This window comes from Paroedura picta, chromosome 14 (assembly GCF_049243985.1).
Source record: "Paroedura picta isolate Pp20150507F chromosome 14, Ppicta_v3.0, whole genome shotgun sequence".
Lineage (NCBI taxonomy): Eukaryota > Metazoa > Chordata > Lepidosauria > Squamata > Gekkonidae > Paroedura > Paroedura picta.
The window spans coordinates 35,751,894-35,776,843 of NC_135382.1; the positions used below are offsets into that span (position 1 = coordinate 35,751,894).

The window sequence follows — 24,950 nt, forward strand, 5'->3', positions numbered from 1 at the left end:
CGTCCTCCGAAAACCCTCTTTCTTGGAAGTGAATTCCAACCAACTGGATTTACTCTGCAGTAAACATGTTTATGAAAAGGGCAACAGTCTGAGTTAGAAAGTTTACGATCGCCCCCCCCCCCCCGCCCTCCTGAACGGTTACATCGCAGGCCAACCTCCAGCCTCTCCTTTCTACATCTTTATTTATTAAGAAGAATTAACTACACATAAACTCTGCAGAAGGTAAAGCAGAGCAGGGTGTGGGGGGGGCTTATCTCCCAGTGTAATTAGCCTGGTGTTTCTGCTTTATTAACTCCGATACAACAGTGTCCTGCCCTCTGTCACCGGGGGTACTAATAGATGATAATCAGGACGATTTGGAAACCATACAAATTAAATGATGAAGTGAGAGGAAGGGAACGGACCCAACCGAGCTGAAGGACAAGAGGGTTCAGCTCATTTGAATACACGTTTCCAGAGTGCCTAAACAGCAGCAAATCCCCTTCTAAGATAAAGCTGCAATTTTATTTTTGAAGCATCTCTTGGAAATGTTGCCAGCCATTGCAGTTGTGTCGATTCTGCATTATTATTATTATTATTATTATTATTATTATTATTATTATTATTATTATTATTATTATTATTATTATTATTATTATTATTATTATTATTATTATTATTTATTTATTTATTTATTTATTTATTTATTTATTTTTCAAGGCCATCGGTTTCCCAAAGACGGCCGCAAGAGTTCAGAAGTCCTCAAAAGACAATTCCGTCAGGGCGTTGGATTTTTTTATTTTTAAAATAAAAACGTGAAGTGTAGATTTGCTTTTTTAATCAAAGGGACACGGTTGTTTCCGAGGGAGTAGTTCGACAGGACTGCATCGAAATAGCTTTTGAAAAATGTTTAGCGGTTCAGTCCGGTGGCCTCTTCGCAGAGCTCTGAAAAGTATTTAGGTTACATTTCTATAAGAGTGTGCTTCTCAAATAGACATACGGAGTCCTTAAAGTTCCATCTGCTACTAAAACACACACACACACACACACACACACACAACTGGCCTTCACATCTAAAGAGATTCCTGAGAGCCCTTAAAACTTGCTGTATGTGTTTTGTCTCACCTACATTAACTTTACTGGCATGCATTTAAAAAAAAGGGGGGGGGCCATTCACATGTGTTCTTTTCAACTTCAAAACCCTTTACCTCCCATATACATATAAAATTGTCGAGAACATTAAGTTCAAATCTCTGTTTTGTTCTCAGAAGTGAGCAGAGCTTTATAATGACATGGCTAATGATCCAATACATCATAGCGTGCCACGGATCCCTCGCATTGATTCCTGCGGTCAAAAGCATCCAAGGGCAAGACGCATTCTCTGTAAGACAAAAAAGAAAAAAAAGAAAAAGAAAAGAAAAAAGGAATTACATACATTGTCCAAAGTGGCTTCTGATCTTTATTTCAAGCCTTTAAGAAAAAGAAAAAAAAGCTTCCTATCAAATCCATTTTATTGCTCAAAACAAACAAACAAAAAGGAGCCCTGTCCAAATCTAATATTATGTTGGTCCTTACAAGCAGGCACAACCCTGCCTTATTCTAATGGTCAGAGCATTGTCTCTGTTTTGCACTTTATTGACTTTTTAAAACAAATCATTCTTTTTGGATAATTTTGCCATAAGAACCTGAAGATTTTCCAAAGGCCTGCTATTAAAAAGTCTTCAAACGTCCTCCAAGGAAAGATTCCCTGGGCAGCTATGCACTGCTTGTAGTGGAATGTCACTAAAAAAACAAACAAACCCAAACCCTTGAGTTCAAATACTTACACAATGCAAAACTTTAATTGTTCCCTGTCATTGTCTCCTGTTTGGGAAGGGGGGGGGGGGATGTGTAGCTCACAACTGCCAATCCCCCTGTAGCCCACCGGTTCCGAGTTATTTCAATCAGGCACAGAGTACATTTCTGTTTAATGCAAGAAGCCACCATGGTTTCGGAAAGGTGAAACTCTTTTTCTTGTGTGTGTTTCAAGTGGTTACACTCACAGGCCATACGCAAGGCTCGATCACCAATTGCGTTCTGATAGGCAGAGTTGCTTTCCATCCACCTTGACAAAAGGTCTCCCCGGTCCATCCGGAATCAAGATTTATTTTTGTGTGTGGCCATTAGCTATTTTTCTTCCTTGGGGCTGCCTGATATACAGTGTTTTCATTTATACGGGCCTTGAATACATTATGGGAGACAAAGTGGTATACATAGAACCCTAACCAGTTGCTTGAAAAAGTGTACAGACCTCTGCTTGTTTACCATGAGGAGGGCTCGTCTTATAGCCCACATAAAAAAAAAAAAAAACACGTTGTACTTGTCACGGACTAACACATGCAAAAAAAAAAGAGAGAGAGAGAGAAAGAGAGAGAGAACGAAAGAAAGAAAGAAACCTTGGAACAATCTGATCTACAATTCAAATGATTTCCATTTCCCCCTGTGCATTTGATTTTTACTGTCTGGAAACCATTGCAAAAATAATTTTTTTTGGGGGGGGGGTTATATAACCTCCACGCTAAGAAAGAAAGTCTCAATATCAAGCTTTATTTCTTAATCTGTGTCGTTTTATAAATTAGAAAAAGAGAAGAAAATACATCTCGGGAGCCTTTTTGGTCCCCCCCCCCAAACTAAAAACCAAAATAAAACACACCCGCCTTGCTCATTCCCAGTTATTTATTATTATTAAGTGACTTCACTAGGCGATTGGTTATATTGAAAGATTTCTCAATTTTGTCATAAATGGATTCTCCCCTCCCCCCCCATTCTCTGGTCTAAATCACAACCACAACGACAAAGGTTACTTACAGTTTTTTGCATGGCTTTCCCCCCCTCTCAATGTTTTAAAAAAGGGATTTGGATTCAGAATTTTGCCTCCCTTGTTTAGAAGAGATCTGCATCACAATGCCAGTTTCAATGGGCAACTTTGACTGCTCCACTAGGGGAAGAAGACATGTGAGCAACTTAAGCCTGAAAACACTGCCAGTAAAATACTCTTCCAGACCAAAGGAAATCACTACTTAATTCGACAAACATTTGTTTGAGCTCGGGAATTGCATTTGAAACTTTTTCCTTTAAAAAAAAACAAAACACGGCAATGCTCTCATTCAACCATAGGCAGGCTATGGAGATTTATAAGATGCAACACAGCACCATCTGCTGGATCCGCCATGGGTTCTGGGGATGCCAGAGAAGGGACAGGAGAGATGTGTTGCTACTGCAAAGTTCAAAGCCAGCCTTCAAGTTGCAGCCAATTTGTCAGAGTTCTTTGGACCAAGACAAGGTCTCGCCCTGTGAACCCGGTTGGCAAAGATCAACAAAAGCTGCATTTCCGGCAATGAAGCATCAGACCGGAAGATTGTGTGCTGTAACCCTAGATGAACATTCCAACTCGCTTCTGATATCACAGTTCTGTAGGGGTGCCAACTCTGGGTCGGGAAATTCCCAGGGATTGGGGGGAGAGTTGGTGTTTGGGGGGGCAGGGTTTGGTGTGGCAAAGGACCACAGAGGGGCAAAATACCACTTGGTCCTCCCTCTGAAGCAGCCGTTTTCTTTAGGGGAGATGATCTCTGTCATCTGGTGGTCAGTTGTGATTCTGGGAGGTCCCCAGACCTCATGTGGTCGTTGGCAATTTCTGCAGTTTCTTACTCATGTTCTGAAAGCACCAGGCATGGAAGTGGTCAGAAATGACACATGTATGTACCAGTTTGAGCAAACTAGTTCCTGATGGGAAATTCCTCCACCATGGAACTAGGAGAGCTTTTTCTACAATGTATGTGGTGTGTGTGTGTGTGTGTGTGTGTGTGTGAGAGAGAGAGAGAGAGAGAGAGAGAGAGAGAGAGAGAGAGAGAGAGAGAAACTGGCTACTTTACAGGCGGTCCTGTAACAGTAGTTCACTTTATCAGGTTTAATCAGAACTGGACAGGTGACCCATATGGATCATCTTGAACACTTGAAATTAAGAAATTGACACCTTTTTTTTAATTTTTTTGAAATTAAGAAATTAACACTTGAAATTAAGAAATTGAGCCTTCGGGGAGGGCGGTATATAAATCTAAATAAATAAATAAAATAAATAAATAATTATATGTGGCTTGAGCAATCTGTAGGACTGCTTGTCTGTCTATGCCCCCGGCAGGGCACTCAGGGCCCCCAGGACTACCTGGCTTTAACCAGGGCCAAGGGTTTCTTGGCCCTGGCCCCAGCCTGGTGGAACAAGCTCCCGGAAGAGCACAGGGCCCTGCCAGAGTTATCAGCTTTCCGCAGGGCCTGTTAGACGGAGCTCTTCCGCCAGGCGTATGGTTGAGGCCAGGTTGAGATCCCGGAATTATCATCAGGGGATTCCCAAGAGCTGGCCGGATCAGGACCCTCGCTCCTAAAGAAAGAGCTCTGGACTGCTAGCTGGGCAGGGAGGAGGAGACGGGGAGTTAAATCCAATGGATAGCCATCTTTTAATGTATTGGGGATTTTAAGGGTTGTGTGTTTTTATTATTTTACTGTAAACCGCCGCGAATCTTTGAGAGCGGTGGTATATAAATCAAAGAATAAATAAATCAATTACAGATTATAAAATTTCTGACACGTCTCTCACTGCAAATGCAAAGCAAAGCATTGGGGTGGGGGAGTGCTTGCACCCTTGGGTGAAGAACCGTGGAGCCTGCATCTTTGATTTCACCATATGCTCCGCTGCCAGATCACACAGGAAAGAGCTTCTAAACCAGGGGTAGTCAAACTGCGGCCCTCCAGATGTCCCTGGACTACAATTCCCAGAAGCCCCTGCCAGCATTCGCTGGCAGGGGCTTCTGGGAGTTGTAGTCCATGGACATCTGGAGGGCCGCAGTTTGACTACCCCTGTTCTAGACAAATGGGGTGGTGAGAAAACTGCAACGCAACGGAGTGTTCGGGAAAGGAAAGCGTTATCCCCCCTAATTCCATTAGAGGGCTTTGGTGGTTGCAACATCTGGAAAAGTTTTGGCTTAATAGATGTTTTGAATACAAATCTCTATTTAAAAATAGAAATTGGTGTCCAGAGTAATGCTGACCCTAAAACTTCCTTCCTAAAGAGTCTTTTTTTTTGAGGGAGGGGGGGATGTTTTGCCAGTTTACAACTTGAGAAAATGAGACCGGAGCCCATTCCGTTCTGACCACTTCAGAATGATCAACATTCATCTTATTACTATTAATAATAATAACAACAACAACAACAACAGTAATAATTTTAATTTCTAAAACTGTTAAAACATTCTACAGTTATCTATACAATTGACTCAGTCACAGAGGGGGTTTCTGTTCTTCGGATAATCTTTTATTTTCCCTCCCATTGTTTCCCCTCGATGTTTGAGCAGGAGTTCTACCAGGCAGGCCAGCCAACCCAATGATATGGGGGTTCTCTTCCTGGCCTGAACCATAGCTCTGAAGAAAGAGCTCTACCTTTCAGGCCCTGCAGAAATGGTTAAAGTTGGCAGACCATTCCACCATCTCAGTAGGTGAAGTATTGCAAATGGGAAAATCCAAGACGAGGGGGGGGGGGGACACCGATTCCTTCATCAAGGCTCCAGAGTGATTTTTGTGTATGTATGGGAGGAGAGGAGGTATGTTAAACTATCAGTGGATCCCTATCAGAAATAAATCTTGGCATGTGCAAGATCTGCAGTGTACATAATTGAAAAGCTTATAATAATATCTTACAGGGAGCATCAGTGGGGATGTATATTTCCTGAATTTCTTAAAATACCCTCCACCTATGTCCCGATTGGCTCAGTAGGAGACTTCCTGCTCCTTTGAGCACACTTCCTCTCTGCTTGCCTCCTGAACAGACTGAATGAAAGAACAACAGGATTGTCATCACAACTCTTGGTGTAGTGGTGGGTGTCATGGTTGAATCTGGAGATCTAAATTTGATTCCCCACTCCTCCTCTACATAGAGCCAGCTGGGTGACTTTGAGCAAGTCTCAGTTCTCTCAGAGTTCTCGCGACCTCACCTACTTCACAAGGTGTCTGTTGTGGGGAGAGGAAGGGAAGGTGATTGTAAGCTGCTTTGAGATTCCTTCAAGTAAAAACAGGGTACAAAAACCCCTCTTCTTCTCTCTTACTCACCAAGTGTGTTTCTCTTCACATTAAAAGTATTTTATTCTTTAAGCAGCTTGGTGCCATGCTCCTATAGCATCTTTAAACTCTGCCAACAATAAAAGTCGGGTATAGATACCTAAATAATAAATAAACGAATCCCCTAAGTCTGGTTTCATAAAGCTTTGCAGAACCTTGACCTGGCTCTGTGGAAAAGCCCTTTTTGTTATTCATTTCCTCAGCCTCTGATGGCCTTTTCTTGAGATCCTGGCCAAAGAGCTTCTAAACGCATTCTAAATGCACAGGATGCATCGGAATTTCTTTTTTGATTCGTGGACGCTTCTCTTTTCGTTTCTGACCTTCCGACGAAGATCAGGTTCAAATGGCTGCAGTTAATGAGATAATTAATTCGCAGTCAAGGCTCATGGGTTGCTCTTTTGCAGCTAACGTAGCCAATAGCATGTTCCCTTCCCCTTCATAGGTCATGATGTTTGTTATTTAGTCTGGGGCTCTTCCCAGTACCATGGTGGAGGCAGAGGCTGTGATGGGTGGGGAGAAAATGGAGTTCATCCCTGAAACTGGGGAAAGGAGACCTTTTCAACGTGTAGGTTTCCTGCTCTTATTTAGTGTTTTCCTCAAAAACAAGAACAAATCACATTGTCCATTTCTAAGGCAAGAAAAAAAATCAGCATAATACTCATAGAGCTACTGCTCATGTGAAATGCTCCAACACCCGCTGGTTTGCTCACCTTCCGAGCTGATTTTTCGTCTTCTCTGTCCTGGCCCTCACCTGGTGGAACGAGCTCCCTGAAGAGATCCCGGCTCTGTTGAAATATTGTTCTAGTTGATGTTATGGTTGTTATATTGCTAGAATGTTCTACGTAATTAACCTATGTAAACTGCTCAGAGCTGTATGGGTGGGGTTTCATTCTGGAGGCTTTGGACCTTTCAACACATCATCGGAAGAACCTGGCACTTTTTATATGGTTTGATAAGTAGCTGTGGGAGGGGCTTTGGCTCCGTGGAAGAGAATGAGAAGAAAAACTGGCTTTTATACCCTGCTTTTTTACTATCCAAAGGAGTCTCAAAGTGGCTTGCAAGCACCTTCCCTTCCTCTCCCCACTACAGACATCCTGTGCAGTACTAGGGGCTTAGACAGCTCTGAGAGAACTGTGACTGACTCAGGGTCACCCAGCTGGCTGCACATGGAGGAGCAGAGAACCAAACAAGGTTCTCCAGATTAGAGTCCACCCCTCTTAACCACTACACCACATCGGCTCTCTGCTTGGCACACAAAAGGTTGCAAGTTCAATCCCTAGCTTCTCCAGTTAAAAGAACCAAGCGGTAGGTGGTGTGAAAGACCTTGACCAGAGACTCTGGAGAGTCACTACCAAGCTGAGTATTCAAGGCTGACCTTGGTGGACCAGTGATGTCATTCAGCAGAAAGCAGTTTGATGTGAGGGTTTGGAGCAAAGGACAAAAGCATCTTCATGAGGCACGTCCAACATATAATAGCATACACCCCAATTCTTGGTTCTCATTAAAAAGGGAATAAAACGCATCTCTCACTTTTGCTGCCACGTTCCATTTTGACGTGCTTTTCAAAGGCCGTCGCAAGATGGATATCAAAGTATAAAAGTAATCCGCATTGGGAAGCCTGTCGGGAAATTGTTGGGAAAATAAAGTGAATCAATAGTATGTCAAGAGAATCAAATGGAGGGGGCGGGGGAGAGAAAATATTGAATATTCATTTTCTTGGTTTCAGAGGGCTAGGGATTTAGAACCAGGGAAACAGCTTGTGGGATTTTTCGGCTTTCTTGGAAAGTTTCAAATAATTTCTTTTTTTATAGATACCGTGCATTTAATTAGCTCCTTTAAAATTCTGCCATGTATTTTCACACCGTTTAACTAATACCTGTGCGGCACAGGTAGGGAGATTGGCTTAGAACACACAACAGCTGATAAAGTGTGCTACTAATGTCTGCAGAAAATAAAGATCCTACCAGATGTCTATTTTCTCTTAAGTTATATTATTTCTATTGTCATCACTTTTCTAGTTAGAAAGCTGTAAACTTTCGACAAAGACTGCAACTCTTTTGTTTCGTGTTTGCTTTGAATTCCAAGCCGTGCTTTTACAGCTTCACCATCATTATAATATAGATGTGTATAGCGCTTGCTTACAATCTTCAAAGTACGCCCTACACACTACCTTGTTGCAATGATTGTCCAATTGCATTATGGGGTGTGTAGACTTAAGACAGAGTTGTTGTAGTCTTAATACAATAGAAGCAAATAAGCACTTTCTAGGTGGATCCAGAGCAAATAGATAAAAGCAAACTGTAGAATTCCCGTCAATCTGTCCTTCTGTTTCAATCTGAACCTTTCTCCAAAGGCACAACAGCCCTATGAAGTAGAACAGACTGGGTAGCTCATTGACTCCAATGATGTTATCTACACCAGGGGTAGTCAACCTGTGGTCCTCCAGATGTTCATGGACTCCAATTCCCATGAGCTCCTGCCAGCAAATGCCAGCAAATGGAGGACCACAGGTTGACTACCTCTGATCTACACTAGTATGGAGACGGATGTGGCCAGCAATAAATGGTGAGATGGAAGCCATTGATCACTGGAGCTGGCGGTTTTATTTCTCCTATATTTTTGTAAACTACAACTGAATTCGAGGGGTCTGATTGGCTGGTTTAACAAAGAATCATCATATGGCCGTATTTGGATGCTGTGACACAGTTTACTAATGTAACAGGATTAACTTTTGCTCGTATATTCCCACTGTCATGATGGTCAGTTCATAGTCTGACGAAGAGTGCTTGCCCTCGAAAGCTCACACCTTGAATAAATCTTTGTTGGTCTTAAAGGTGCTGCTGGACTCTGATTTTAGGATGTTATTTGAAGTGTGCCTTGCTGTCCCCATTATTGCCCTAAATGGAATACCGGCCTCCAGGTAGGGCCTGGGGACCTCTCAGAATAACACAGATCCTGACGTCCCAACACACCTATGTGCATATATGTATAGATAACAACATCTGGATGCCATATACTGAATGCCATAGCACTTTATATTTTCTCTCCCCCTGCCCCATGTAATTAATTAAATGTCCCAGCGTGGTGGGACATTTTTTACCCTAGTTGTATGGGGGCTTCGAGTTACAATACCAGTATACCCCAAGTGCCGTATGCGTCAGCTTTATTTCAGAGGCTGGAGCGATTGAAAAGATGGCATCGGCAGAGACATCACCCTGCCAACAAAAGTGCGTTTAGTCAAGGCTATGGTCTTCCCAGTTGCAATGTATGGCTGCGAAAGTTGGACCATAAGGAAGGCCGAGCGTCAGAGAATTGAGGCTTTTGAACTCTGGTGCTGGAGAAGACTCTTGCGAGTCCCTTGGACTGCAAGGCAAACAAACCGGTCAGTCCTAGAGGAGATCAGCCCTGACTGCTCCTTAGAAGGCCAGATCCTGAAGATGAAACTCAAATACTTTGGCCACCTCCTGAGAAGGAAGGACTCCCTGGAGAAGAGCCTAATGCTGGGAGCGATCGAGGGCAAAAGAAGAAGGGGACGACAGAGAATGAGGCGGCTGGATGGAGTCACTGAAGCAGTAGGTGCAAACTTAAAAGGACTCCAGGGAATGGTAGAGGACAGGAAGGCCTGGAGGATCATTGTCCATGGGGTCGCGATGGGTCGGACACGACTTCGCACATAACAACAACATCATTCCCCATCTTGTCGCAGCAGTGGCTCGACCGCCGGACACCGACTGTTCATACAGCTTGGGAAACTGAGGCAGCCATGCCCCCTGGCTCGGGCTTTTGAAAAGTCACCCCGCTCGCATTAGTTCTGCATGACTTAGCTTTCCATCTAATTAAAGCCGATCCTCTCGTTCCCTTCCCGTCCCATTACCTTTCCTCCTTGTGTTCGCACAATTATGAAACTATCATGTAACAATTTAACTAGGTTAACTACGTTTTGATAAACAAGACACCCAGCTCGGACCCGGGCTGGCCAACTTTCTCACCATTCTTAAGTAACAGCAGAAATAATCAAAACATCTTAAAGGGGGGGGGAGCAATTTCATTTGGGGGTTTTTAGAACTTTTCCTGCCCTCTCCTTAGGAGATTGGCTTTCAAAGGGGACGATCAACCGACCGATGCTCCGCTTTCTGTCAAAGGGCCCACTGAATGGAAACATTTGCTCTTTGGAGCATAACAAGAAGAAAGGGAGTCAACCTATTTCCCAAATCATAAGAGTGAAATATTGTCCAATGGCTTTTCGGCCAGCAGGAGGTTCTCTTTCTCCTCCATCACTGTGGCTTTGTTGCTAGAGAGAATGACTCAGGATCTCTTACAAATAGAGGGCTCCGTTTGCAAATGTTAACAAAGTGCTGACCCTGTAGTGTTGTTAGGAGCTCAGGTGTGTGTCCATCTCTCCCACCCCTGCTGTTTGGGATAGTTTTAGAGCTGGCCTCCATATAAGCATAGCCTGAGACGTCTACCCAGCGAGCGTTAATCATGGAGACTAAAGGGAACCTCCTCATTCAAAGGCAGTAAACCTCTGGATTCCAGTGTCAGGAGGAAACATAAGAAGAAGGCCTCATCCTCTATGCCAGATGTTACAGACCTAGGTACCGTTTGCATGCACCTCGATTCTCTGCTCACAGTGTACCAAATGTGAGCAGGTGGTGGTGGAGAGCCACTGTGCACACTTCTTGGGCAAGCTAGATTCAGGTGTTGATCTGAAGTAGCAGAAACACAAGACTGAGTCCGGTGGCTCCTTTCAGACCGGCAAAAGTTTATTCAAGGAGTGAGCTTTTGTGTGCGCGCACACTTCTTCAGACAATGAAATGGGAATCACTAGACAACATATGCAGAGAGAGAGAGAGAGAGAGAGAGTAAATTAGAATGCAGTTAGGTGACAACGTCATGAAAATAACCAACAAGTATGCAGCGTAATGAAGCTGCTTAGCCGATTCAAGAGCCTTGCTAGAATAACAAGCTGAGTTTGTAAGGAGATCAGGTGAGATCAGCCCACTGGGTCCAACTCCAGTTGGAAAAACATAGTAGAGGGAATAAAAATATCAAGGTGAGGGATTAATCGCAGGTGCATTCCCATTTGCACAGAGGCCTCTTACTAGCCCCATGAGCCTGCTAAATCAGTCTCATTCCTGCTCAAAACCTGCTGCCCTTCACATGCCACTGTTGTTTGCACAGAGGTGTGTGAACTAACCGCAGAAGGGGCAGCATGGGCTGGACTGAAGCAAAGCTTTTTCCTGCTGAAGTTACAGCTGGGATAAGAACCAGAATCTGAGTGTGCAAACGCAGATGCATAGCATCTCAGCCATGTTTGAGTTTCCAGGTCTGGGTTCTCAGATAGCTTAACTTGACTCCTGACGAACATATATATACTTTTTAATAAAAGCATTCCTGAATCCCAAACAGTAAAAGCATCGCTTAAACATCATTTCCTGTACTAAATATTGCCTGTACTAAGTAGTCCTGGAGAACAAAAAACCATCCACAAGCATGCTGGTGATAGAAATTTCCTAATGCAGGCAGTCTTTATAGATTTCTGCTTTTTCCCTCCCTCCCAAACGCAAGTCTCTAAGGACCATTTGAATCCATATTAATTTCCTTTCTGGCAGTTATGTGGCTGAGTATGAACTGCACTATTTCACTTTTAATCTGTCAGTAATTTAGTAATGTGTAAACTAATTATGCACAGATATTAATGTAATCGGTTCGGGGAGCTATAAAATCAATGCAGTGTTTTTTTTTCCAGAGCATGTTATGAAGTGCTACGTTATTATAATCATATGTCAGTTACTGATAATATTTTGGAGGAGTTTAAACACGGGTGCCATCAATGTGTCAATAGAAACACATTCATCCATCCCACTCAATGACACATTCATTAAAGTACATATATATATAGTTCTAACTAGCACTTTTAGGAATTCCAGCAGTTCTCTAACCTTCTGTTTCCCCTAATTTTATTGCTATGACTATTAATAACGCTAATCATATGCCAGATTTTGTTTAGTTATTGCACTGTTCGCCTAGCCTTCCTTCGGGAAGCCCCGGAAATTTCATATCCCAGCTGTTCAAGAGAGATGTCCTATCAGGGTTATGCTGCTCAAAGTTCGGGCACTTCCAGTGGCGCCTTAGAAGAACACAACTTTGCTGATCATTGCAGTGTAAGAACTTCTAAAGAGCGCAAGGAGAAATTTATTTATTGTGTGGCATGTGCAGAGTGGCCAGGAGATCTGAAGATTACCTGGCAGCCAGGCCAGGGAGTTTTGGAGGTGGTTTCCTATTGGCTGCCTTCACGCCATGACCCCTCGTTTTCCTTGGACAAACTGCCACCCCAAATCCTAGGAGGTCTGCCATCCAAATACTAGCCAGGGCCGACCCTGCTTAGCTTCTGACAGGGCTTTTCAGGCTACCCAGATACTGCCTAACAGACAAACACCCCTATCCAAGGCTATATGGTAAAACCAGTGTGACAAGATTTATTTTATACAAAAAGACCAACCAAAACGTTTTCTAGATATTTTGCCGTTTTCATGTTAACCTGAAACGCGTGAGCCGGGAGCCTATGAGTATTGTTAGATGTAATATAAGGTAGTAGTGTAGGAATTATTTTCTACATTGACAAGTGTTGCTGTTAGGAATACTATTGTAATACGAGGACACGAGCACTGAGGAAAGGAACCACTGCACACCAACTGTACTTATGTTCACTGTAATGTGCGAACAGGACTGGGGAGTAGCAGAAGGAGTCTGGTGGCGGGAAAGTTCCATTCTGCTGACAGAAGCAAATTCCACAAAGAGAAGCCGATCTCTGCTGTCAGCCCTCTTATTTCTAGCCCGCTTTTCAGACAATTGTCTTCCAAAGCCTATCAAATCAATCACGAGACAGAAGACTATGTCCTAAATAGGCAAGACACCCAAGGGAACAGGAATGAGGGACAGGAGTTGAGGACAGAGCGGAGCGTGACAGAATTTATACACAATTGGACCAACCTGACCTTTACCACAAGACCCAGAATTCAAATGTCTAGGACAGAGTTTCTCAACCAGGGTTTTGTGAAACAATGAGGTTTCTTGATGGCCCTGGAAGGGTTTCCTGAATGGGTAGTGGGCTTGCTTTTATAATAACGTACTAAGGGCTAAGTGGGCGGAGAGTGAGCGTGGCCTGTCCAAGTCATGGATACATCATATGGATGCTGCGATTGATAACTTCTTAAGTTCTCACCCAAATTGATCAAGTCAACTGACCAAATATGGTCATATCACTCAAGCAATATTTAACAAAAAAATATTTATCCAGTGATATGACCACATTTGGTCAATTCACCCCCCTCCCCAAATGGCCAATGATGGGCCTGGAGGGGGTGCGAAGGGGAAGGGCCCCGGGTGGGCACGTACACAGTTATGCTTCCCAACCATATTCTGCATAATCATGCAACTTCTGGGGTTTCTTGAAGCCTGAAGAATGTTCCAGGGTTTTCTCAATGGTAAAGAAGCTGAGAAAGTCTGGTCTAGGGATCCCATTTTTAACACAACCGTTTTAGCTCTGATCTGCCTGGCTGCAACATATGGGCTGGAATCAGACAATAGAAAAATGTGTATTGTGCTCTGACATGGCAGGGACATCTGGTATTAACCTTAACATTAACTATTCCTTGTTTCATTATAGAGTGGCCATGTTAAAACATAATGGATAAGGTCCTCCTCAACTTCCAGGTTCCCAAATATACTGAGATGTTTGGATCTTGGAACTCAGGAAAATTGGCCAAAATCAGAGCTGCAGACATAGCTTGGAATCTTTATGGGGTTAAAGCCATTCCCCTTTCCACCCCCTCTAGGCCCATCATTGGCTAAAACAGGCAGGAGAGGTGTTTAAACTTGTAATGTTTTCTCTGTAAAGGGACTTAGGCTGAGAAATATCAGTTCCAGCCTTGGCTAATTGAAAGTTTTTAACTGGACATGACAGGGCCTGAATATGAGATATTCGGTATACAAAACACCTGCGGTATGGGGAATGGGGCTACTGACCTACCTCACAGGGTTGTCCTCAGGATTACATGCCATCCTTTAAACCAGGGGTCCCAAAACCTTTTTGTTTCTGTGGGCACCTTTGGAATTCAGACAGAGCAGCCCCCAAATGGCTACCCCAGGAGGCAAAACCAGCCACAAAATGGCTGCCACAGCTTACCTTCAATCCCATAGTGAAGATGCTGGTGTTGAGGGGGCGGCGGCTGCCCAAACCGCACAGCCAATCAAATCTTATTGGCCAATTAGAAGCATACCTGGCCAGAAGCCCCCCCCCACACACACACACACATTGTCTAACCCCGCTTGGGGGTGACCGGAAAGGCATCACGCCGGGGATCCCTGTTTTAAATGACCATCAATACAAATATTGTGTGACTTCACGCCTATGAAACTTGAACCCACAACTGAACCCATAAAGGCCCATAACTGCCTTTTCAGCATAAAGATTCTCTCCCTGAGCGCATGGCTGCACATGTTAGCTTGAGCTAAGGGAGTCCATTCAAAGGCAGTGTTAAGATGCGCCATGAGTGACGGACCAGATATGTAATTTCAGAATCATAGAAATGCACGGTTCTATGCCTTAGTGTGGGGGCAACCAAAGCCATCTCCTGCCTCGCAAGGGGCAGGTATTGATTCCGATAGGAAGTCGTGATGATAAGAAACTGAATGCTTATTGACTGCCGTGGCGGGGTCTCCAAATATTATTTATCGAGGAAGAAAGAGTCTCACTGCCAAAGCCCGGGCCCTGTAATCAGTTGTAATTACCGAGAAGGGAGGCATTGTGCGCCCCGTTGACCCTGGCATGTTGAAATGGCAACAGATTACATTTAACTCTATTAGGATTGGCGTTATCAAATTACATAAACGGCATCATAGGACAAGCAGCCTCTGTCGGAATCATTGATTTTTGATTACGGCTGATCTTCGCCTCTCTGCTGAAGGAGCTCCTCGGAGCAGGAACGGGATATCAGCGAAGATCTGCATGGAGGGCAGGGCGGGAAACAGAGGGTGATAACAGCAAGGGGAATGAAATAGTAAGGGGGAGGAACAGGGGGTGCCTGTCTTTGAATGACAGGATGGTGTAGTGGTTAGAGATCTTTGAAGACTCGTGTGGTGTAATGGTTAGAGCAGGCTTTTTCAACCAGCGTTTCTTGATGGCCCTGGAAGGGTTTCCCAAGTGGGTGGGAGTTAACTAATTTTTATATACATTTAAAATTTGTTAAATATTTAGAAGAAGAAGAAGAGTTGGTTCTTATATGCTGCTTTTCTCTACCCGTAGGAGTCTCAGAGCGGCTTCCAATCACCTTCCCTTTCCTCTCCCCGCAACAGACACCCTGTGAGGGAGGTGAGGCTGAGAGAGCCTTGATATTACTGAAGAAGAAGAAGAAGAAGAAGAAGAAGAAGAAGAAGAAGAAGAAAAAGAAGAAGAAGAAGAAGAAGAAGAAGAGTTGGTTTTTATATGCTGCTTTTCACTACCCGAAGGAATCTCAAAGTGGCTTACAAGTCTGCTGAACCGCATTTTTTGAAAGGGAAAAGGAAATTCTCACCCAAGCCTTTTCTTTGCAGCTTGCAAAAATAGCCAGCCACAGGTTTTGCCCCTGCTAAGCTACACTGTTTATATGTCACATTGTCTTGTTTTAGAACTGTTGTCTCATTATGATACTGTGATGACTATTAATATTTCAAATATTACACTTGGAGAACGGGGTGGCATTTTTTGTCGCTTCTGCGGCATTTTGATGAGAACCAGAATGAGGAAATGTTCTTCTTCCCTTAATCTACTGGGTGGGGGTGGACAGATGCCCTACCACTGAGCCATGGCCCTTCCGACTGCCCCCGGCAAACTCCCTTCTTTCCAAACATTGTACAGAACCCCGCAAATGTGCTACCGTTGCTGCACATTATTCCACTCCGCATCGAACACTATCGCTCATTGACACTTAAAAAAAAAAATCCTGACTTCATTTCTACTCCGCCTTTCAACACAACGGGGACCAAAGTGGCTTACAAAATCCTCCTCTCCTCTACTTTATAACCACAACAGCCCTGTGAGGTAAGTTAGGCTGAGAGATTGGGGCATGTTCAAGGTCATTCAGGAGGCTCCCATAGCTGATTGAGAGATCTAGGTCCAAGGTTCTAGGTCCAAGGTTCTAGGTCCAAGCCCAACACTTTAAGACAGAAACTCTCAAGTTTTTTTTTAATGATTGAGAACCTCCCGGAACATTAGTCAGGTTAGGAGAAAAACCAAGCAGTGGCACGATCGTAGTATGTGGTTGGGAAGCATAGGTGGACACGTCCACTCGGGGCCCCTCCCCTTCCCACCCCTATAGTCCCATCATTGGCCATTTGGGGGGGCGTGACATGACCATATACGGTCATATCATCTGATAAATGATCCAAGTTGTAGCTAATCATTAACACTAACTGTCATAAAGAAATACGTACAACGTCAGTCTCTTTTTGAGACTTAAAAAAAAATCATGCTTTCGTGGCCATTAAAAATGATCACACATTGTGGAAATTATGGAAGAGAAGGATGCCAGGTACGGGGAATGTGCATGGCTGTGCCATTGGTAACTTGGCCAGCGTTCGGGGCAGAATCCATCTCTCTCACCTCGGATCATTTTAAAGCTTGTTGTGACCCCCTTGGAAACAGGGGCAGCGTCTATTGGGGGGGGGAGTGAGTTGCCAAAAGGAAGTGCAAGCCAAGGTGAAAGGGGAGGGGGGTTACACAAAAAGGAAACAAACCACAAAGCCCAACTTGAGCCCCCAGCTGAATCTGATAGATGAACCAGAAATCATCATGACCTGATTGTCTCCAGCTCGCTTCAGCTGAAAGCAGGCTAATTGGGATGAACCTTGCCTCCCTGCTAAGGTCCAAGGCTCCTTAACAAGAGCACAGCCACACGTTTAATGTTTATTGGATGTGTTAGGAAAGTGAAAAGTTGCCTTTCATGTGTTTTTTCCCCCTATAGTAATCCTTAATAATCGCTTTGCAAGGTATTTTACTGATTAAGATTCCCGTACTGAAATTTCAGGGCTCTGGTGGAGTGATAGGTATTTCCCAAATGCCACTTATAGGGTTGTCACCCCTTGTTTAGAAAAATCCTGGTGGTTTGGGGGTGAAGCCTGGGGAGGGTTGGGCTTGGGGAAGGGAAGTGAGAACTTCTTAATCAGGGGTAGTCAAACTGTGGCCCTCCAGATGTCCATGGACTACAATTCCCACGAGCCCCTGCCAGCAAACGCTGGCAGGGGCTCATGGGAATTGTAGTCCATGGACATCTGGTGGGCCGCAGTTTGACTACCCCTGTTCTTAATTAAAACTTGTGTGTCCTATTCACAGCACTTGAGCACAGCCCTGAAGTCGATCACATAATACAGATTAACTACCAATCTCCATTTGTTAGCAGGGTGTTTTGTCTCCCCCCCCCCCTTTTAATGATGCTTGGTATTCCAGTTGGATGTCACCGTTTGAAAGTAGGATCCAAATCAATAGGAATGCAGAGACTATCTTACTCCGACCCCCGGTAGCAAAGGATGTATGCATTTCTGTGACCCTTCCCACAACAGAGCAGATGATATTTTAAAGGCAATAAAATGCTATTTCAAAGAATACAATTTTGAGGGTAAAAAAATAACATCCATGCCCCGGTCCCTCCAAACCCCGCAGAATCTTCATTCGGGGCGGAGGGGAAAGCCGATGGCGACACATACAACTGGACCACCAAGATATGAATTGCTATTAATGTGCTGTTTCCTTTTCCTGCTATCACAATATAGGAGACCTTTGGTCTGACCTTCCTATGAAAACATCCTTTGTTTGCAATGAAAGCTAGTCACTGTTCGACCCTTATCTATAGAGCTTCGCCAGCAAATCAGATCCGAAAAGGGGAGGCGGGGAGAATTCATTTACTTTGTATTAAATGAGCTCAGTTAAGAAGTTTCAATTTTGGCAGAAAGGTGTATTAATCACAAGGAAAAGAACCAATCTCACTTTTCACAGCTTCTGGTTTGCCTTCAATACAGTTACACAGTGAGGCTTTTGTCCTTTCGTTGAGAGAGAGAGAGAGAGAGAGAGAGAGAGAGAGAGAGAGAGAGAGAGAGAGAGAGAGAGAGAGAGAGAGAGAGGCACTGTATTTAAATACAGTAAATATAACAAAATGAACCTTCTTAAAATTACACCAAAGTTCTTACAGTACAGGATATCCATAATGACCTCACTGTTACATGACTAACTTTACAGCTTCTTTTTTGGGGGTGAGGGGGTGGGGGGGAGGAAGGTTCTAAATGAAGTCGGACAGACGGGTTTTATCCAGAGAGTATCAATGAGTTTTTTGTGAGCCGGCTTGATTTTTATGCAACCCTGTGCTTTGGAGATGAAATTAAAATATGGATGAAAAGCATATTAAGTCTTCCCCGGGGCCCCGAGATATGTGTATGTTTACAAGGTGTTAAAGAGATGATTTGAAAACTGACTCGGGGAGCGATCGGTCCTGGGGAGGGCCTGATTTATGGGCCTTGGGCAAAGTTCCTGGCCCTTCTGGCTCTCTGGCCTTCAACATTTCTGAACCGCTAATTATCTTTTAATTCATAAGGGGTTTTATAAGTGTCATATAATATATATGGAGCTGTATTGCACGGAGGGAAAGCTTGCTTTACAAGTCACCCTGAGTGGGTAACAGTGACGAATAAAGGTACGCCGCCCTTTTAAACGACCACATACACCCATGAACACAACACCTTGAGACGGTCTCTTTAGCGCACCAAAACAGGCAAGGGAACGGGCAAAGTGTTAGCCACCTGCATCAGCAAGGGAATGTCAAAGAAGGATTTATTCAATCGGAATCAGATATTTAGCACAAAGCCATCTCTCCCGACCTTGTGAATTCCTGCCTTCTGGTATAAGATGATGTCTGGATGGGCCCACTAGCCTGATCGAACATGGCTTCTCCTTTATCTTATGTTCTTGCTATAGTGTACTCGTAGCAGATCTACAAGGTCTCAGGCATTTAAAAAATCACCTGCAATGTAACTAGTGAAGCCAGGGATCCCTTCTGTGTACAAATCAGGTAGTTAATCAGAGAGCCAGCTTGGTGTAGTGGTTAGGAGTGCGGACTTCTAATCTGGTGAGCCGGGTTTGAATCTGTGCTCCCCCACATGCAGCCAGCTGGGTGACCTTGGGCTCGCCACAGCACTAAGAAAACTGCTCTGGCTGAACAGGAATATCAGGGCTCTCTCACCCACCTCACAGGGTGTCTGTTGTGGGGAGAGGAAAGGGAAGGCGACTGTAAGCTGCTTTGAGCCTCCTTCGGGTAGAGAAAAGCGGCATAGAAGAACCAACTCTTCTCCTTCTCCTTCTCCTTCTCCTCCTCCTCCTCCTTCGTCTACTACGAAGGCCTTGGACTCTATGCCTTGTTTGCCGGCTCTCCAGGGCAACTGGTTGGTCACTGCTTTAAACAAGATGTTGGACTAGATGGACCACTAATCTGATCCAGCAGGGCTCTTCTGGTGTCCTCCATAACCTGTTGTTGGTCCTCCAGAGGAACTGGTTGGCCATTGTGTGAGACAGGATGCTGGACTAGCTGGGCCACTGGTCTGATCCAGCAGGACTCTTTTGATGTTACTTTCATTTATTTGATTTATTTATGCCCCACCTTTATCCCCAATAGTATGCGACCCAGATTTGGAATCTGGTGTGAGATTTCCCACTTTTTCTCCCTCATGCAATTCCTTATGGGCTTCCATCTCAGGTTCTTATCTAATAATCCAGATTAACCGTGAAGGAAATATAAGAATATTATTCTCTCCTACCACAGTAGCTGATAATGTATCCATTTTTAAAAGAGGCCCAGGCTTTATAAAAAAAATTGTAATTTCAATGTTGTTTCTAACGCAAAGAGATGAAATCCTAACCAAGTATGAAGAAATCCACAAATCCACCTTCTTGACAGGACCCATTTTTAGCAACAAACCACAGAGGAAAAGTTTAGTATCTCTAATGAATCACATACCCGCCTGTGTAGCTTGGTGACTTTCCAAGAAAATGAATCCTGTTACTGTTCATCAGAAACTGCTGAGAGTGGGTTGGAAAATTGGGATTTGTGTGTGTGTGTGTATAATACATAATCTAAACAAACTTAGTTTTCTAAAAACCCTATTAGATGAGAAATGGTAACCTAGAAGTATTAATAATAGCAGAAAAACTCAACCGAAATATGTTATTCCAATTCAAGTAGAAAGAATTCTAGCTGTAATACTTATGACCCATGATGGATATGGAAAGCAATCCTTTTTTTTTTCTCTCATTCCCTGCCATGGTGGGTTACTTGCATGTGAAAATGGGGAGAAATCCACAGTCCAAAGCTTTGCCTAATAAAAATATGACCTTGAAACCAAACCAATGTTATAAAGATGGAACCCTTCGTGCAGGTGATGGGAGATACTTCTTATCCAGGTGGACACACTTTCCGATGACCCCTGTTCAACCTAGGATTGTCCTTGTTTACTATCCTTTGCATTTGGAGCTGCCATTTCTTCAAGTTTTTATTTATTTATATTTCAATTTATATACCGTCCCCTCTCAAAGAGGTCATCTTGGGGGCATGTACAACAACTGTTGACCATTCACCGTTGAGTCATAATAAAACTTTCAACTGCAAGCACTCTTCCTCACACCTTGAATAAATCTTTGTTGGTCTTAAAGGTGCTACTTCAGACCAACAAGGCTACCCATTTGAATCTGTCCCGTCAAGCCGTAAATTAGCAATAAAATTATAACATCGTTTGAAACGAACATTGTGCATTAACGTTAAAAATGTGAACCATCGAATCCTGTCATCCAGTTGTAAATTAAAACAGCCCAAAAATTAGGGGGGAAGAGGGGAGAAGGAGAGGGTGGAAAAGGGTGGATGGTAGATCTACAAGTATTGTTTGCGCCGTTCTCTCAAATGGACAAAGCCCACAATTGTCCCACAGTGAGAATATTATAGAACTGGGCACTGTGCTAAGGACTTGATATGGCTCATCCAAATTAACTACTGGAAATGGGGAGGGGGGAAGCAAGCCAACCTCTTAAATAGGTGGAGTCTCAGGAACCTTAAGCTACCATAATTATTAGCCAGCAGGATATCTTCACTTTGAAGTAAAGTATGTGCTTTCTGACGCATCTCAGAAAGAAAGAAACTTCAAAAGCTTTAATTTCGAGACAAAGGAGACACCCCCCACACTCGAAGGTATCTAAAGATTAAGCTCCTTTTCAAATGTTTTCACCCAGTAAGAGAAAAAGTGTGTGTGTGTGTGTGTGTGTGTGTGTGAGCTGTTAAGTGGAGATTTTCTCATAAATGCAACATGTCGAGTGGAAAAAAAACAAGATTTTAAGAGTCATTGAATCACAGAATCACAGAATTGGAAGATGGCCGTACAGGCCATCGAGTCCAACCCCCTGCTCAATGCAAGATCAGCCTAAAGCATTCGGGAAAAGTAGCTGTCCAGCCGCCGCTTGAAGACTGTCAGTGACGGGGAGCTCAACACCTCCTTGGACAGCCTATTCAACTTGCTTGCACTCGAAAGCTCACACCCTGAACAAATCTTTGTTGGTCTTAAAGGTGCTACTGGACTCTGATTACATCATATAGCCTGGCTCAAGATGGGAGTTCACAATCTGGGTGAAACGCCAGATGCAGGGCAGGCAGGGGGCCCAGTATCGATGTTAGAGGTGCGACCCTGGGCTCAACCAAATGCCTGGTGCAAGAGGTCCATTTTGCAGGTCCTCCAGAACTTTGATAGCTCTGCCAGGACCTGTGTCTCCGCCCTTTCCTCCAAACACCCTCCAAGTTTCCCATACAAAACTCTTAGGCAGCCTAAATCACAATAAAGGGAGTGAGGGATATGAAGTCTTCATATGCTCCAAATCCAGTGCAAGTTGGCCTGTTTTGTCCCCCTCCCCTTTTTACCCTGAGTGCAGGATTTGACCCACAATATTTGAAACTTAATAACATGTTTGGATTGCAGTGACATATGTTAAAGTTTACCATTTGTCCATAGAAAGGAAAAGAATAAGGGCGCGTATTGTGAGGGGAAATCGATCACCGTTTTGGAGACAACTCTTTAATTGAGGGTTGGGGCTGTCTTTATTCTGGGTGCCAGCTGTTGTTTCAAAACTATAAATGGAAGACAACAGGACCGGGGTGGGGAGGGGGTGGGGGTAAACACTTAATTCCTTTCTCTCCAACAGCAAACATTAACCACTGGGCTGGCATTTGGACCACCTGCAATGTGTTAGTCATTACAAAGGTCACTGTTGCTGAGCCATTTTCAACTGTGAATAGCTTCAGATTAAATTAGGTGTAAAAAAAGTCATTTCCTCCATGTGGAAAACGAAAAACACCTGCAGGCTGGCTCAAGTTTAAGAGGAGACACACACAGGCTCTCCCAAGCATCTGCCCATCGGGGAGGCCGTAGCAGTGCTCGGTTTCTCTCCAGGAAGAGCTTTTCAGACCTGGAACAGATCTCTTGCCTTGAATGGCTGCACAACGAGCAGAGATTGGGTGGATGACACCTTTTCCAGCATGCAGCTGGGCCCGTTCACAGGCATTCTCGGATGCTAAGGGCATGGGGACTCTAGAGCCCATTCTGCACATGTTGGATAATGCACTTTCAGGGCACTTTAGAAGTGGATTATCCTGTTCTGCACAGGAAATACCCAGCTGCAAAAGTACATTGAAACCGCATTATCCAATGTGTGCGGAATGGGCCTAGGTCGCCTGCTAGGGGTGACTAGCTTGGGATGGGACCTGGAGATCCACTGGATGCACAGCTTATCACCAGACTAACGAGATAAAGTCATGGATACTTGTGAGCATGGAGTCTATGGCATTGTACCCCACTGAGGTCCCTGTCCTCCCCTTCTGCAACTGTTTTACCATTCAGCAACCCCTGAAACATTCTTCAGGCTTTGACCATTTACGCACTGGGAACTTCACTGCCCCAGCTCCCGTGCAGGAGCACATGTTGGGGGCGGATGAGGTATACTAGGCCAAATGCTCCCCCGTGTGGGTACAAGAAGAGGTGGGGCAACCTGCCATGACTAAAATTCCAGCTTGCAGCCCGGCATGATCCTCCAGTGCATAAACGGTCTTTGAGACACCACAGAAGTGGCACAATGGTGCAGAATATGGCTGGGAAGCATGGCTCTGCTTTGCGCATGTCGAGACATTGTGTCAAGCTCTCTCTCAATCTCTCCTTCCCTAAAAGGGGTGGGGAACTCACAGCCGATCATTTGAAAATAAACACCCTCTACCACAATACCCCCCTTCCCGTAGCTAACGTCCCTTAGCATTTTCGCTACAGTTGTTTTCAGAATCAGCATTCATAAGGTAATCATAGAGCTTGTCAATACCCTCTATTAAGATTCCCCCCCCTCTTTCTCCTAATTTAATGCTCCCCTGAGCTCTGTTAAATGACTTGATTAAGATGAACGGTACACTCTCCTCGTTATAAGGCATTCCGTTGGCATTTGTGCTTCAGTGTTTTTCTTTATTTATGACCTTTCCCCCCTGGTTCCTCTCCCACCTCTGGTTTGCTATTCCATATTTGAGGGGCTCCCCCTGCCCATTAAATACCTACACAGGCATTTCATTTCTGCTCAGGCTGCGTTTTCAGCTTTTGTGGTGCTCGGCCGAGCAATTTCTAAAACGTTATAAAGTGAACTGCAATCTAACAGGAGCTGGAGGACGCCAAGTGCGCGGGTATATGCGGCGAGGTTGCAAGCATTCATGGTTCTGCTGCTGAAACAATCTATTCCAGCCTTTCTCAACTTTTTTTTACCGTCGAGAAACCCCTGAAGCCTTCTTCAGGCTTCCAGAAGCCCCAGAAGTGGGGCAAGCATGCAGAATATGGTTGGGAAGCAGAGCCGTGGACACACCCATGCAGGGCCCCTCAACTTCCAGGCTCATCATTGGCTGTTTTGGGAAGGGCGGGTGGGTCAACCTGACCATATATGGTCATGTCACATGTTTAGCAAAATTTTAAAATATATTAAACAGTAATCAACTGTCACCCTTTTGGGGAACCCCTCCAAGGCCTTCAGGGTGAGACTCTAGGGCATTTTATCCCACTGAGTCGTCCCCACCCTAAATCTCCAGGCGTTTCCCAACCGGATGAAGCTAACTTACCCCCCACATCCCTCACTGGCCATCCTGGTTCCTCCCCTCTCCAAATCTCCAGGTATTTCCCACCTCAAAACTGGCAGCATCTTCAGCTTGCAAGACCTGAGCGGGGCTGTTAACCATAGACCATTTTGGAAGACATTCATTCATATAAGTCGGCAATGCCTCGTACCTGTACTCTAGGTGTCCCTGGCTCCACCTCCCTTTTCGGCCACTCAAGAGGAGGGGAGAGCTGTCGCCAGGAGCACTGTTTACCCCTCCGGGCTCCTGCTGGTGGGATCACATTTGTTCACTGTGCCGATTCCCTGGCCTGCAAAAGGCAACGGAGATCAGGTTACCAGCTGGTATACATTAGTGCGGTTCCAGGATCCTATATCGAGCTCCTGGCCCTTGCGGGATTTGGTTCATGGGCTGAAGCTCAATTACTTCTTACCTAGGATTTCCAGCAGACGCTTCCCTCCACGTCTTCTCGGATTCTGCTGAGCCAGCTCGCAAGAGCAGCATGAGAGCGCTCGGTTCAGACAGATTATTGAATGGGCTGGGAAGCACCCAGGGGGGAGCCCTTAACCCGCCAGAGAGGTCACCCAGAGAGGGACAGCTTCCCTCGTCTCCGGCTCGTGCAAAGGCCTGATG

At 44.5% G+C, this 24,950-nt stretch overlaps 1 long non-coding RNA gene across 1 annotated transcript; it reads right to left on the bottom strand.

Annotated features, from left to right (window-relative positions):
- Positions 1-774: 774 nt before the first annotated feature.
- On the bottom strand, positions 775-24,942 carry LOC143823930 (uncharacterized). Its single transcript, XR_013226650.1, has 3 exons — positions 24,751-24,942; positions 24,490-24,627; positions 775-1,360 (listed from the first exon to the last, which is right to left on the bottom strand). It is a non-coding gene; the product is annotated as an uncharacterized LOC143823930 (long non-coding RNA).
- Positions 24,943-24,950: the final 8 nt, after the last annotated feature.